The sequence below is a fragment of the Vicia villosa genome, unplaced genomic scaffold (genome assembly GCF_029867415.1).
Source record: "Vicia villosa cultivar HV-30 ecotype Madison, WI unplaced genomic scaffold, Vvil1.0 ctg.000025F_1_1, whole genome shotgun sequence".
NCBI classification, from domain to species: domain Eukaryota; kingdom Viridiplantae; phylum Streptophyta; class Magnoliopsida; order Fabales; family Fabaceae; genus Vicia; species Vicia villosa.
The window spans coordinates 1,772,958-1,788,147 of record NW_026704957.1 but is presented as its reverse complement, the minus strand read 5'-3'; the positions used below and the strand labels follow the sequence as shown (position 1 = coordinate 1,788,147).

The 15,190-nt window shown below is 32.9% G+C and overlaps 1 pseudogene; it reads right to left on the bottom strand.

Annotated features, from left to right (window-relative positions):
- Positions 1–584: 584 nt before the first annotated feature.
- Positions 585–2,038, bottom strand: LOC131622162 (probable E3 ubiquitin-protein ligase RHB1A; annotated as a pseudogene).
- Positions 2,039–15,190: the final 13,152 nt, after the last annotated feature.

The window sequence follows — 15,190 nt, the reverse complement described above, 5'->3', positions numbered from 1 at the left end:
GAATAAGAATAGAATACGTAAAAAATATGAACCTCCAAAAATAAAAACATAATTAGTTAATAATAAATTTGGTTTAATACAGAGACGTAATAAACAAAATTCTAAAAAGGGAGGTCTTAGTAAAAAAAACAATTTGAACAACATATATTTGAGTGGAGAAAATGTGTAGAAATAAATATAATAGGATGAATGGGTATATCTTATGTTATAAATAGGAAGAATGATAAAACAATTATTTATAATCTAGTGAAAATAAGTACAATGACTGTATTGGTGATGGTGTACATAGCAACCTGTGGAAAATGAATCATTGAACCGAAAGTGACAGTTTAATAGTCGAGTGGTGTGAAAGTGATGAGAATGATTAAGCTTTACTCTAAGGGCATTGCACTTCCAAGAATAGTAACTAATATGCATTTCTGTTTTAAACATCTTAACAATATCATTTGTGACATGGTTAAAGAACGTTATTATAAATTACTAATCATTGTGCTAACAAATATTGAAAACCAAATATACATAGTAAAGAATCACATAAAGATGATATAAAAAAACAAAGTATACAATATATTCAAGTTGACACTATTTACAAATCCAGTATGCTTCTACCCCTAAATAAAACAAAAAAAAAAGTAAACAAATAATAAAAAAAAATGAAAGCAACAAATCAAAATAAGGAAAATGGAAAATGAATCTGCAGCTACCATCACCTTACCAGTTATCATACCCATTGAATTTTTTCATCTATCTTTCATAAAATATATAATAAACCTTACCAGTTATCACATGTTGTCATACATGGAAAATGGAAAATGAATCTGCAGTTACCATCACCTTACCAGTTTCCATCCATTCAAGAATGCAAGATAGGTGAAAATGATGTTCACATTTTGTCATATTTTTCGGGTTCTCATCATCGTATTCTGCATTAAAAACGAAAAAAGAAAAAAGAAACTCAAATGATTGTTTTTTAATGTACTAAGAGGGAAAGAGCTTAATCAACTTTCGATTATGCGAGAAACTGTACCTTCGAGACAAATTGGGCAGACATCCTCTTCTTCTATCGTCAATACTTGTGTTCCATTCGACTTTGATAATTTTTCCTTCTTTGGAGATAGAGGTGTAGATTTGGTTTGAGCTTTACAATCTGATTCTTCAATATCATCATCGCGTTTAATTGAAGTTTCAAAACTACTCATACTAACGGTTTCTCTGCCAGACTTGGAGTCTGTTGACACGGAACGTATCAGGTATAGCCGCTTCAAAGCTTAAACCAGCCAGAAATCCAGCAGAGAGCGAAGCAGCAGTACCATCATTAGACGTTGAAGATCTGCCGCGTTCTTCAAAAGTAGGCGGACACTGACACCAAAGTTTTTCATCAAGTTTCAAATCATAAGCACATAACAAATTATAAATAACAATTAAATAGAGTGAAATTACTAACATAGTAATAAACTGGTGTTCCTTGCAAATTTGTTTTTCTGGCCGAACAACAGCAACCTCCCATTTTCCACTAGCTTGATTTTGTTACTTAATCGAAACTCTCATTGATACTTTCATTCCTTTTTTGCCAATCTGCTATCACAAGCCTAAAAATAACATTGATGATTAATTCACAATTTCACATAAGAAACAAACTTAAACATTTCACACACAAAAAAACTCAATGATATCAAAAGAAACTTCATAATATGCAACCAAATAGTTACATTCATTCCTTGGTAAATTAGGATTTGAGAAACCTGATTATTCACTATTTTGAAGTTCACCTTGATTCAATTTTTTTTAACATTCTTCTTATATCACTCATCCCTACAATGTTATCTGTCTTCAAAATCATTAATAAGCAAATTAACCACTGAGATAATTTTAATCTATGAAGAAGAATACAAACACTTCATATTGATGTGTGTCTTTGTCCAATGTTCAACACATGTCAGTGTTTGACATCAGTGTGACATCAACATATTCAAGTGAAGCACGAACATCAGAAACACGATACTAACACGGACACCGACACACCATTTTTCAGAGGTGTCAGTGCTATAGAACTAATCTATCATCTCAAACTATTATTGGCGTCGTCGACGTGTCAGTACTATGTGACTGTTTCATATTTGTCAATCAAGTTAACCTACCAAAGGAAGATAGCTCGTAGGTTATAGCGGTTGCAATGGACACAACTATTCAATCAGAAGTTACACATTTCATATCTATTAATTTCAACAACAAAAATCATTAACATCCTAATAACTGCAAAACAAAACAAAAAAGCAACTGACTTTCAGCTACTTTTTTTTCTCATCAGCCATCTTCACGATTTCTCCGACGTGATCAAAACTCTTTTATTCAGTACTCGCCAATAACTGCAACACAAAAAGAAACCAAATAACGAAGTCATATTTTTAAATCAATAGATTAATATCAACCATATTTTTAAAATTGGATCTAGAATTGTAAAGAATAAAAATCAATCATCTTTTGCAAAATCAAATACCAATCAATGTCATATTGAGAATTTTATTTATATTTGAAAAGTAAGCAGCAACAACCAAAAACAAACCAAAAATAAATTGATCAAAAGACTACTATCATATCTTCTTAACAGAATATCATAAAAAGTGAAATTGGCCTTATGCAAATGCACTTCATCAGCTCTAACAACCAAAATAACATCCCTCAAAGTAGAGTTTGGTGGAACCTGCCAATAGTCAATAGCAATGGCTGGAGCAGAATTATTCACATCAATTCAAAATAACACCTGGAAGAAACAAAGTTATTCACATCAATTCAATTCCGATCCAAACACACCATGCATCACACTCATTTGGATTCAACAAAAATCAGCAGCAAACATTCCTATGCATATCAGAAGAAAGGATTCAGACATCATATCAGAAGACAAATTCCTACCAATGATTAATGATTGAAGAAAAAAATTCAGAAATCATATCTTCAGACTAATTCCTAAGACATAACGACTAAACCAGTAAGTATCGAGTGATCCTTACAGATTGGTTGCTGGCCCACCGCTCATAATAATATGTGTTTCTCTCAAATGAATTCTTTGCCATTTCTCTTCTTCTTTCAGTATCATCATACTACATGCAAGAAATATAGTTTGAAGAAAAGTATCATTATCCAAATAGCTGTGGACAGAACAGTGAGCTAATTGTAGCCAGAAACCTGAATCAAGAAAAGTGTGTTCATTAAGTGTCTCTTACCACTCCTTCTTGCTTTGCTGCTTCATAACGATTGCAGGCATAAAATTCGCTGGTTCTTTCACCATGATCTGACCATGCACCCAGGCATAGCCTATGTGGATAAAGTGTATCAAACTCATATGAGCTAAGATTATACTTCTTTTCAAACATGGATATCACTTCCCTACAGTGGTAATACAAACAAAATTCATCAATATATAATAAATCATAAAATATATTGAAAGGAAATCACTTTCCTGCACTGCACCCTGCATTGAAAGGAAAAAGGAAATACGCCAAATCTAGTTAGAACAGAGAAGAGATTAGTCTTTTCCATCTACCAAGGAAAACCTCACCACATACAGGGGCCCATTGCCTTGGAAGCTGTTTAAAATCAGAAGCAAACATATCGGTTCAGTATGGCAACATCAGGACAACAATTCAACTCTATCATGTACCCATTTAGACCTCACAGTTAACTCTTAGCATCTTTATTATAGAGCAATAACAATATAAGAAGGTGGACAATCCAAAAGATGCCAAAGTAGATACCACAAGACAATCAAATAAATGGATATAATAAATATACCTAAAAATTGGTGCATATCAGAATTGTGTTATTTCTCTAAAACCTTAACAAAAAATGTCTTCTAATCTTTTCTTTCTGCCCCTCAAAGGAATGAAAAGCTAAAACACACGGGTTTAGAAATAAAGCATAATCATTCTGCAGTTCAATGAAATTAGTCCAGTTATTCACAGATGTAAAAAGCCAATACTCGACCTAAAAAGAAATGCTATTCGAAAGTGTTAGTGTTATAGCATATGCTTTAAGGGTTAAAAGCTTATTATGAAACCAGTTATAACAGGTGTAAGTAACCTGCGCAGGTTAGATCGTTGCGTCTCGTAACTGAATTCATCTTTGTTAGTAATGCGGTGGTTGACCTTCGAATATAACCAACAACTGTATAATAAAAACATAGTTTACATAGAAAAGTAAAAACTACAATCCTTATTAGAAACAACTTTATATTATAGAAATTTAAACCCAAGCAAGCAGCAGCCTCCTTTAAATCATATAAATTTTTGTGTCTAGAGCCTCCATCTAGGACAAAAATGCCAAGGTTTAAATATGTACCTGATCCTGCTATCGATGTCGAAGAAATTGTATCAACTCTACAAATAGTCAAATACTATCAACATCTCATACAAATAGTCAAATACTATTAACATCCCGTAACACTATTATAAAGAGTTTCTCAATGTGTGAGGGTAATATTAAGCTCTTAAAATTTTCAAAAAAACCTTTTTCATTTAATCAACTCTTAATTCAAAAATTAATGAATCCAATTCGTATACACATTGAAGAATGAAAACTCACTGAGCAAGCAATAATACAATGAGCTCAAGAAATATCATTAGTCATTACTGTCATTTGTTGGTTCTACAATATTTGCTACTTCTGGATAAGTAACACAGTTAAGTCTACTCAAGGTATCCACAATATTGACCTGTGACAATCAAATAGAGTAATCAAAATTAGCAAAGGAAATAACCACAACACCTTACTATCAACTCTTCAGAACACTGTCATAATGTGTTCCACACTGATTAATAATTTAACGGCAGAACAATCCTAACGCACAGTCATAATATGTTAACCACATCTTTGAATAAGTGAAGCTTTTGTTGGGAACACAGGGTTAAACACATGCTAATAATTCCAGCAACCAATCTTTGAGGGAAGCAGGAACATGTATATGTATGTATAATACAAACATAAGAGTGTTCTAAAATATGTGGTCATTTAGAAGAGAAAATGCATTGTTTATAAAAGAACGATTCACCCCGCTTACTGCTAGAAATGCCCTCAACTTCTTGGAAGCACCTTTTGCTTGAGCCAACACCACTAAACCTGAAACAACAAAAATGAAATCAAAATCAAAATCATAAAATCAACAAAAAAAATCCTAACCACAACATCAAGCGAATCTTCCCCCTTTCGCTTGAGCCAACACCACTAAACCTGAAACACAAAAACGAAATAAAAAACGAAATGAACAATGTTTCAAAATCACTTGATGCAAGTAAAGCTTTGGTATTCTTAATGACTTGGTGTTCATAATTCATCTTTTATTTATATCTCAAGGGGAAGAAGGTAAAATCAAATCTAAAACTATAAGGTCACTGAAAATGAATTCAAACAAAAATTATAGCATGTCACTATAGTATACCATTTATCTACAGTGTCGCACTAACATGATTAAGGAATTTAAATACAACCAATTTACTCTATTACAACAAAATCATTCAAAAGCATACTATGAATAATCATTCAGAAAGCAATAGTTAGGGAAAACAATGGAAGACCAAATTCAAATAGCACTAACATGATCAGGGAAATCCAATGCACACATTCTATACAGCTAAATCATTCAAAAGTATACTAAGGATAACCAACCTGAAAACAATATCTATATCATTTTCAAACCATCACACTCGCCGCCAGAAACACGTTGCTACCACCACAGATCTACCACTGTCAAACCATCCACCTCTGTAAAATTAACAGAAATATCATAGTCGCGTCGGAGTTTTGCAGATCTAAGAAAAGAAGGATAAAAAGCACAAACCCTAAATTTTGTGTTCATTTCATCTGGAGTTTCTTTCATAACCCAATATCTATCTTGAAAATTTTTTATTTGTATATCTCTGTAAAATCTCCCAGAATCCTGTAGTCTTTGTTGAAAAAAAGTAAGAGAGAACAAAGAAGAATAGGAAGAGAGAGCCAGACGAAGAGAGAAGAAAAAAAGAAGATGAAGAGAGAAGCAGCGGATGAGAAAAGAAAGAAGAGGAAGAGAGAGAATATGTTGGAGAAAGCAGAAGAAAAACTGACATTTGAAAAAGAGAAGAGGGGAAAAGTTAAATTGGCTAGGTTGGTTTGAAACTAAAGAGAACGACATGAAGGCCAATAGGGAAATGATAAACAACAACTTTTAGAAATCAATAGTTATAATTGGACCATGTCAGAATTTAGTCACAAAAAGTAATATTAGGACACATTTTGACCCTAATATTAATAGGTGGAATTTTTTAAACAAAGGGCATATGTGTATTTACCAAGTACTTGTATTTTCTTATTTTATAGATAAACTCAAGATATTAGTGTAAATAAACCAAAGAAATTAAAAACCCAAAATGCTATTGTAAATAAACCAAAGAAATTTAAAACCCAAAAATGTAAATAAACCAAATATTTTTATAGAACCCTATTTTAAGATTATATGATTTTTTTTAAACGGGGTGGACAAATTTGGGGTATGACAATAAGTCGGAACCAATATCAGCAGATTAGTCGTTTTAGCTTATTTGATAATCACTTATTTTTTATGTTTTCTTAAACAAAAAAAGCCCTGCATAATCGATTTCAATTGGTTAAAAATTGTACAAGAATCCTTGTGATACGATACTCGAGTTGTAGTTACCGTAACTATATTTCAAAATTACTCGTTTTTTATTCGTGCGCGATAATAGATCTAATTGGCGCCATTGCTGGGGATTCTTGTCAATTTAGCAAATAGTATAGTTTTAGGTATTGTTTGTTTTGTTTTTCTGAATTTTTCTGCGGTTTCGCGTCCGGACGCCCGATCAGGTGTGAAAAACCCAGTTTTTTGAAAGTTTGTGTCTGATTGAATATCTGTTTTGTGCCCTGGTAGCAGAAAAATGGTACGATTATGACTCCCTTACTCTTAAAGAGTTAAGGGATTTCGCCCTCAATTTCCCAAATTCATCGTTTTTCTATTTTTTATGAACTAATTATTGTTTTTATAGCTTAGAAAAATTTCAAAAAATTTTAAAATTTTTTTATTTCATTTAATTGGACTAAATTTTGTGTTTTTTATTTTTTTAAAAAATTTATATTAATCAAATTGTTTCTTGCAATTTATTTATGCCTAATAAGGATATTGTTGGCATTTTTGCATTTTCCCCGCATTGCTTGATTCATTCTGAACTTTTTTTTGATAACATGGATGATCAGAGAACACTAAGGCAGCTAGTTGCTCCTGATGTTAATTATAATGATTTATGTACTGAATATGCTGAGTTATTGTTCCTTTTGAATAGAAATCTAGTTTAATATATTTGTTGCCAAGGTTTAATGGTCTTGCATGTGAGGATCCACATAAGCATCTAAAGGAATTCCAGGTTGTCTGTTATACACCATTGAGACCTGAAGGAATTCCAGGTTGTTTAAAGAGCCTGTAATTTTATATTTTTTTTGTTATTTTATTAGAAAAGAGCGTTCATCGGGAAGATATTCTCAATTCTAGGTCATAGTCCTATAATATATACAGTTTATCTGTCCTAAGGTTGCTCTCAGACGAAGATTTAAACAGTATATATTTACAGGTATATTGAACAGGTTTATTGAAAACGGTAAATGAAAGTTGTAAATGAAAGCTATAAACACTTACCCGGGTGAAGAGGAGGCTAAAAGCTTATGTATAGAACCTCAATGAACAGTATTATTGACAAGCAGTTGAAATCTTTATTGAAAGACAGTTGAATGTCTTGTTAAAAAAAGTTAAAATGTTTTATTGAAATGAAAAGAAAAAGGTGTTGGGTCTTATACTCAGGGAGAGACCCAGGAGATTTTTGAAATTGAATAATGTTATGAAAACAATTGAAGAGATGAATGATAAGATGATAAGAAGAGGTGGGACTTATACTCAAGGAGGCCCAGTTGAATTGATTACTGTTTATGAAAAATAGTTGATTGAAAATGAAGTTTGAAATTGAATTGAAATGAAAGTTGAAAATAAATTGGGCTGAAAGTAGGGGTTGGGACTTAGACTCAGGGAGAGGTCCATCTGAAATTGATTTGAAAAATGTAGGATTTTGTTGTTTGAAAATCCTAGTTGTCTGTTTAATCGGGAATTGAAGAAAACAATTTTGAAATGACAACACAAACAAATTAAGGTAAGATATAATATCTATACTTAATTAAAACCTAAATAATTAGGGTTTGCTCCCATAAAATATTTACAAAAGGTTTTAAAAAACAAAGGAAAGTATATTTTAATAGTATTAAAAATACTTAAAAATACCCCATTTTAAATCTAACAAAAATATATCAAATAAATATATATTTTTTTGTGATTTTTGGATATCCATAAAATAGGTATGATAAATGAAAAGTGTGTAAAAAATCAAATGAAGATGATTAAATTTGATAGGTGAAATGATTATGTGAAGTTGTGAAAAAAATAAAGAAAAATGGCATAAATGTTTGTTTTTGTTAGGAGCAAGATTTGAACCCATCCCACAATGGGGGACTGACACAAATCAAGCCAACTGAGTTGAGTGCTTAGTACATTAAAGGAATGGAAACCATTGAAAATATGTGAAAAAATGAGCTTAAATGGATTTTGGAAAATATTGCAAACAAAAGGTCTGAGGGGGGATCAAACCCCAGAACTTGTGCAAGAAGCATGGACGCGGTCTATGGCCAGTAAGGCAGACGATGATTTCAAGTTATAACATGCATACCATTCAAAATATAATAAACTTCGCCCATGAAATTCAAAAATGGCGCGCCATGGCCATCTTCATCTTCAACCTCTCATCACTCAAAAATTGAAACTCCATCTCTCTCGTTTCTCAGCCATTTGTAGAGATGTAAACATGAAACTTGTTCTAACTTCTCTCACGTTTCCAGATATGTAACTAACATGGATTAAAATTAACTATAGCTATTGAATCTATGAAAATATGCGAAGAACCCTAAAAGCTGAATTTTAACATGAAATCACATATGCTCATGATATGATGCAATTGATTGAGGGTTAATGATCCTCATATGTGCCGTAACTTGTTGGTATCACAAGTTTTCATTTATGAAGCATGAAAAAAAGAGTTTGAAGTTTATGAAACTTACCTAAAAAATGAAGATCGAGCTCTACCCAAATGGTGTTACAAAACTGTAGTGATGATCTAGATAGCTTCAATGAACCCCAAGGAATGTGTTGAGATGCTTAGCTTAAGTTGGAACCTCCTGAAACTCCTTGCTCGACCCAAACTGGTGCAACTCCTAAGTGAAGATAAATTTGATGATTCTGGTATTTGAGAGCTCCAACAAGGTCTTGGATCAATCACACTTATCCTCCTTGATATGTTAGAGCACCTAATTTCAATGGCTAAGCCCTGGAATGAAGAATTGTCTTCCTCACCCCATGAACCTTTGAAAATTGAGTGTATGAATAGAAGTTGTGGAAAGAAAGTATTCAAGTTGCTTTGGTATGATTTTGAAATGAAATGAGGCCTCTATTTATAGGCAAATTATCTGAAGTAGTATAGAGTGAAGTGATCAAGGATGATGTCATTTTGAGTTACTTGGATAGGAAGGAATTTCAAAAAAAAAAAATCAAAATGCAATGATGGCATTTTTTATTCCACTTGATCAACTCCATAGCCATTGATCTTATCAGATATTTGGGATCATTTATGATGTGTAGGAGCTTTCCAATTGGTTTAGAAAAGATTCCTTGATGAATCACCAAAATTCCATTTTGCAATGATTACTTAATCACATGGGTTTGATTTTTTTGAATCCCTTGCAACTTGGACGCTATAGCGCAAATGATTCCACACAATCCATTATGATATCATTGGAGTTGGAATGCACCAATTATTAGAGGTCCTTGCACGAAAATGACCAAAACCAAAGTTAGCCATGCCTTGAAATTTCACTTCATGTGCCTTACTTTGATCAATCATATCTTCCTACTAAAAAAGAATTTGGAGAAGCTTGAGCATAATTTGGAAATCCCTTAGCATGCAATTCAATCCATTAGTTTTGTGTTTCCTCAAAATCATTAAGGATCTTGGTGAAAATGGCCCATGAAGTTTGAAGAAAACTAGGTTTTTCCCCATTTTTGAACTTTGCAGCAACTTTAAAGCTACATATCTCTTAAATGGTTGATCTTTTGCAAAATCAAGAGATGTGATAAAGTTGTTTATTGGACCAAAATCTACAACTTTGATGTTGGAAGTTTTCTTCAGTTTGTACTTGAAAGTTTGAGATATTCCCTCTCAAAGTGAGAAGAAAATCCTTGAAAAACACTTAGAATTTTTTTCTAAGTATGAAAAGTCAAACTTTGACTTTTTGATCCCTAATTGATTTTCTTGATTTTTCTTGGTCAAATGACTTGACTAATCATATTTTGATGATTTTGATCATCAAAAGTCCATGGTTGACAAAAAATCCAAAAAGTCAAAGGTAGTCCTAAGCAGTTGTCTTTTTCTTAATGAATTGAGCTTTTGGAGATTTCTAATGAATCAAGATCTCCTTTTCAAATGGATGATATGAGTGGATCATGTTGAAGTATTAGAGGACATTGGGATATGATTTGAGCCATGGGATTTTGTCCTGGTAAAAAGGCCAATTGCTTAGGTGAACGAGGTCAACAACCCTAATTGTGAATCAGATGAAAATGATGACTGTGGATCTTGAATTGAAGTACAACTTCCAATGGATATTTATACAGGGATTATTTGAAGATGCTTAGGCCTTTTGGATCATGCCTTGGAGCTTTTTGGGGTTTCCCAAATGTGAGCCTTGATTTCAATTTCTGACGAGCCCAAAACCCTAGCCTGATGACTTGAACAGGTCTGAGACCTAATGCCTGGGATTTGAAATATCATAGGTAGATGGATGAAACATCTAGATACTTATGATTGTCTCGAGGATCACTCTACTCATTGATTGACCCTTTATCTGGGCTTCCTGTCCTTCAAAACCCTGATCTGAGTACTTGGTGCACAAGTGACTACCCTGGGTATCTGTTTTGAGTTGATGGGATGATTTGAGATGTGACATCTCAAGGGGGTCAAAAGTTAGAGTATGACAACATGCATAACTCTTATGTCCAGGTTTCCCATATTTGAAACAAACCACACCAGCATGAGCATCTCCCCCACTAATCCTCTGGGCCTGTTCAACTTTCTGTTTACCCTTGCTAGATGGAGAATCATAAGGCTTGCCACGGTTCTGGTGGTTCTTGCCTCGCTTCTCACTAATAAACTTATAATGAGCATTGTTGTCCTCCTCATAGATTCGACAGCTATCAACCAAATCGGTAAAGACACGAATCTTCTGGTAACTAACAACCTTCTTGATTTCTGGGCGCAACCGGTTTTCAAACTTGATACACTTCGAAAATTCACCAGGTTGTACATCATAATGCTGATAGAACTTATCCATCTCACCAAACTTAGCAGCATAATCAACAACCGACTTATTTCCTTGTTTCAGCTCAAGGAACTCAATTTCTTTCTTGCCACGAACATCCTCAGGAAATCCCTACAGAACACAACCCAAGTGACCTACTCACTAGTAGTCTCCAACCTTTGACGAGTTTCTAGCCACTAGTCATCAGCCTCTACTGCTAGCATGTGTGTCCCATAATGAACCTTCTGCTCTAGAGTGCAATCCATAACACGGAAGATCCTCTCGATCTCATTCAACCAAGTCATTGAACCATCAGGATCATAAGTGTAACACCCCTATTTACCCCATAAATAATAAGCATATAATCAGAGAATAAGCATGCATATAATTAAAAAGGGCGTCACATCGACGTTTTCAAAAACTAAAAGCTTTTAAAAACCGACAACATTTATCCACAAAATACAATACACCTGGTCATTTCAAATAACACCTGACATATAATCATAATTCATCCAGAATATGCATTAACAGCGGAAAGTAATACTCATGTGTTTCATATAAATGATACATGTCCCATACCATGATCATATCTCCATAAACAACTCATAAGATAACCATAATCATAATATTTGGCTTAAAGCCTCTCAACAACAAGTAACCAATTAAACAGGTTCACAAGTTATAACAAAATACATAAACAATTAGAACATGAGTTCAACGTCTAAGCTACCCAGTGTTACATGACCAGAGCATTGACTCGCTACTTAATTACCAAGCAAACTTAGAAGAAACTCCAACTAGGTCACACGCAAGCTACTAATCGTCAAACCTGCATGTCGCCAAACGAGGGCAACAATGAAACAGAAGGGTGAGAATACAAACCATTATGAAGAAAGTATAACGGAATACAATGGTTAAATCAACACTTCAAGTAATTAATCATACTATGTATAACCATGTAGATAATAGTAATCAACCCATATTTCACATGTTATCGAGTATACAACAAGCTTGAATAGTATAATATTTCAATTCTACTATTATATTCTCAATTAAGTACACAATCATAGTTATCACATATTCACACATTTTATCAAATATATATTCAAACTTCACTCGTTTCAATTATCAAACTCATACACATATCACAACTACATCAACTTCACATACTCAATTATCGCATAATTTTAATGTGACACAATGCAAGATATGTGACGCTATGCATGTGGTACCGAATTGTGAACCCAAAGTTTCACCGCTTTCCGATTCAATATCTAGAATCCAAGCCACGCTTCCGATCCGGACAAGACCAAAGCCCACCCAAAATGTAAACATATAGTCTACCGCTTCCGATTCACTCTAGAATCTAAGCCTCGCTTTTGTTTCAAAGCAAACCACCTTTGTTTCAAGGCACACTATGATATGAATGTATGTACAATGTTAACAAACATATGCAATTAAGATCATCTCTACCATCTTAACTTTCCGCATATCACAATAATTCAACTCTATGAATTATCCACCAATTGTACACAACATTCACAACACACACACATCATTAACATATAAGAGGCCAATTAATCAATTACGATTCACACAGTCCAATTAACACTAGTAACCATACTATCTCATGTTAATTCTCATTTTACCAATTATACATGAACACACACTTTCAACATCAAGCAATTAATCATTAGAATTAATATTAACTAACTACTCACAAAGAATCAATATTAGCACAACCTCATTGGCATAGAAATATATATTTCTCAACATACATATTCAAGACAAAACACAATTACGGACAAATCCTCAAAATATCGTAATTTACCGACAAACTGAATAATTGATCCATGTCCAAACATAATCCAATCAAATCAGCTCAATACAATTAATACAACTATTAATCATCAATTAATATCACCTATTGCCAACAAAACTATTTTTTATTGAAAAGAATGTAACACTAGCTTTCTAACGCTTCGAACAATACTCAAAACGGATTCACGGTTTGAAAGTTATGAATTTGTAAAGTTCTAACGAGAATATAAGCACCAACATCATAAACTGACAACTCTAAACATGTCAGAGTTACGCAAAATAATTAAAATATGACTCATAATAACTCGAAACAACTCCGACAATTTTATTGGCAACTCTAACAACTCCATTGACAACTCTAATAACTTTGTTGATAAATCTAACAACTCTATTGACAATTTTAACATAATTGAAATTAACTTAGTTAGATAATCACAATGTTTATCTATAACTTAAATTCCTAAAAAAATATTATATTAACCATATTAAGTTATCATAATTATTATCATTATAATAAATTTCTATTATGTTAGTAACTTTGAATATTGAAACAAGTCATCTTCAATTTTGATGGCACAGTGCGCAGAGTATTAATTTCATTTGGTTACTTTCAATTTAACTCCTAGTGTATCGCTACAGTAACTAGAATATAATAATAAATCTAACCAACACAGTGAAATGTGGTGTCTACTACATGTGTATATATCATGAGCGAAGCACATGTATGTAGAAAAATAGCCGCTACAGTAGGTACAAGGAAACCAGAAACAGAGCACAGTTTGGAACAGCCACAATGCAAATTTTCGTTAGTGTTTCAAATTAAATTTCCCATTTTCTACACAATAACCTAATCATGTTAATCTACCCATTGACCCAATCATACAAACCCATAATAATAAGAATTCTCCCCCTTACCTCTTTGATTCTTCAAACCCTAGTTCTCACTTGTTCCCCTTTTGCTCCTCTTCTCCACCTTCTATTCTCTTCTTTAAAATTCAGCAAATGAAATGATAATGTTATGTCTTCTCTCCTCAACCCTTACTATCTTATGTCATATTGGGCTTAAAAAATAACACCCCCTATTTACTTCCAACTCTAATAAATAGGCCCAATTAAATATAATCTCTTAATATATCTATTTAGTTCAATAAATTAAATAAATACCAATACACACAAAGTTAATTAATTCAATTAATTATTATATCTCATAATAATTAAATAATTAATTAACACACCAAGTAAAATAAAATAGAATAATAAAATAAATACAGATAAAATCCTCTAATAACTCAATGTCTCATATTTCCGGTCTAATCTTAATTACTCGGAAAATTCCCAAAACGCTAAATATTAACTCATTAATATTTCTAATACTAAAAATATTAAAATTTTCGATTAAATATTGATCCGCTATCCCGAACTAGTACCGACTAAATCGTCCCAAAACGCGAAAATTTCAATAAACATCATATATGACTAAATTAAACAAATAATTATTAAAAACACCAAATAATATAATTACTAATATAATTAATAAAAATATTAATAAAATTCGGGATGTTACAACTCTCCCCCACTTAGAATATTTTCGTCCTCGAAAATTCAATCGACACAACCATTTCGACACCGAAACCACACTTACTCTCTCCCGATTCATACCAATACAAAACGTTCCACATCTTCAACCATACAAGCTTCCAAGGATGCCACTCCAATACTCGAATGGAATACTATGCAAACACACAGTTCTCTCAATGTGAAACTTAGCAAGTCTCTCCATTCGATAATCCATCCTCACTGGAATAAAATAAACGCATCTCGTCGACCTATCCACAATGACCCAAATCACTTCAATTACTCGACGTTCTCAGCAACCCGAAACAAAATCCATAGAGATACTATCTCACTTCCACTCGAATAGGATAACTGTTGCACCAAC